The sequence below is a fragment of the Suricata suricatta genome, chromosome 6 (assembly GCF_006229205.1).
Source record: "Suricata suricatta isolate VVHF042 chromosome 6, meerkat_22Aug2017_6uvM2_HiC, whole genome shotgun sequence".
NCBI classification, from domain to species: Eukaryota; Metazoa; Chordata; class Mammalia; order Carnivora; family Herpestidae; genus Suricata; species Suricata suricatta.
This window is the reverse complement of record NC_043705.1, coordinates 111,946,424-111,948,840: the sequence shown is the minus strand read 5'-3', so window position 1 is coordinate 111,948,840 and position 2,417 is coordinate 111,946,424.

Genomic DNA, 2,417 nt, shown 5'->3' with positions numbered 1-2,417 from the left:
TACGTTCAGTAGGGACTCCTGGAAATCTTTAAATTCGTCTTTGGAGGAACACATGATAAGAATGTACCTAGTTCTTTCTTCTCATTCAACATTCAGCTATAATATCATTCCCTTGTGTGGACTTCCTTTAAAGCATACCCAATTTAAAGTACAGAAACCCTTGGTTTGTAAGCATAGTTCACTCCAGAAACATGCTTGTAATCCAAAGCACTTGTATATCATAGCAAATTTCAAGAAGTATCGGCTCAGTTGTGATCATGTGACATTCAGCATCACATACTACTCATATTGGAAGACATCCCTCGTTTATCAAGTTAAAATTTATCAGAAAATGTTTGCTCTTCTGGCAGAATACTTGCAGAACACGTTAATCACAATCCAAGGTTTTACTGTAACTCCTTTTCTATAACATGACTCTGCTCTTTCATTGTCCACTAGCATATCATTGATATATTCTTATATATTTATGTAACTGTTTTCTTTCCCAGTTTAAGCTCCATGTAAGTAAAACCAACTTTGGTTTACTTCATTACTGTATCCTGAACATCTGGCATATGATAAGATCTCCATATAAATGTATATAAAAAATATTTTTAAATTACTTCATACCTCGCTGTCTTAATTAACATTTATTAAGGACATCTAAAGTGCCCAATTCTTCATCATAACATATAATTCTATACTTTAGTCTTCATAACAGCCCTGTGACATGAGCATTAGCATCTACCTTCTATAAATGAGAAACCCAAGGCTCAGAAATCTTCTTTACATTCTAGTATCTCCCATAGTACATAGCCAGACAATCTATCACATGATTACACACTGTTATTTTGGTTTCTAGTTGATTGCTATCTATAAGTGTTACCAACTACACTTTTAGCTTTTCAACTACAGGGATAGTGTCTTCTTTTAGTTTTGTCTTTACACTAGTATTCATCTCAGTTGTTGGCAGACAGATATTTTTACCAGGAAAGTAAAAGATGTATCCTTATAACTGGAACAGAAGGTGATATAGAGGTCATGGAATCATTCCTTTTATTCTTTAGGGAATGGATCCATAACTAGGAACTCAAGTCCAAATGAGATATCTGGTCTTACACAAAGCTAATAATAGTCATCATGCAATTCTCTATGTTTTGGGAGTCATTGGAGGGAGAAAAACATACACAGTTGCACTGGATCTGCATTCTTATATTTCTATATACTTTACTAATTATTCAGATTTTATACCTGTCCTCACTCTTACTCCCACTTATCACAAAACATTAGGAAAATAAGAAGGTGATATCATCCAAAATATTGGTTATTGCTTATGCAGTCTGTCTCTTGATATCAAAATTTTGGTTATGTTTCTCATTTTTTAAAAAAATAGGACCTACAAATAATACAGAATCCTAGTCCTTGATGAATAGCATAAAAATATTACTAATTTAAGCCTGTACTCATGATTCTATCTTCTATTCTAGGAAACAAGAAAGAAAGTACCTTTAAGTCTAGGAGACAGCAAAGTACAAGACATTAGCTTGACTGCGATGTTAATAAAGAAGCAAGTGTTCAGTGCCCAGCAAGCTTCAGCACTGCACCAGGCACTTTACAGGCATTGATGTTTTTAATTCACCCAAATATTAGAGATTCTATATTTACAGATTAGAAAACTGAAGTACAAAAAGGTCAAGTAACTTGTCCAAGGTCAAACAGCTAGCGGCTGATCCAGAATTATGGCAGATGATGTTGTAATTGGAATTGCAATGCTTAAAAACCAAGGCTGAGGCCAGTCCTCCTGAGGGCGTCTTCCAGCTCCAAGATACAGTCAGAATACGTGAATCCGTTGATGAAGTACACTTCTCCCAACTGGAAGTCAAACTATATATGCTTCTTTAGAGTGCTTGGTTTCAAGTGACTCAAAATCATACTTTTTAGATTATATTAAATAAAGATAAGGAGCAAAGATTATATGCATATTGAAATATTTTTAGATAATAGGGGCTCCTGGCTGGCTCAGCCTTTGGAGCGTGAGACTCTTGATCTTGGGGTTTTAAGTTCAAGCCCCATGTTAGGTATAGAGATTACTTGAAAATAAAATCTTAAAAAATATTGTATGACATGTATGCTGTATGGTATATGATATTTGTCACAAATAGGCATCTTTGAATAGCCAAATTCTTACTGGCACTGAATTTTTTCTTAAATAAAATTAATACAGAAGTTCAAAACAGATCCAGTTTATCTCCATGGAGATAAATTTGATATAACTATGCATTTCTTCTATTTTATCTCCATGGAATAGTTATGAATTGGTATAATTATGCATTTCTTCTAACTTAGGATCTCAGGGTGCGGCGCCTGGGTGACTCAGTCAGTTAAGTGTCCAACTTCAGCTCAGGTCATGATCTCATGGTTCATGGGTTTGAGTCTGA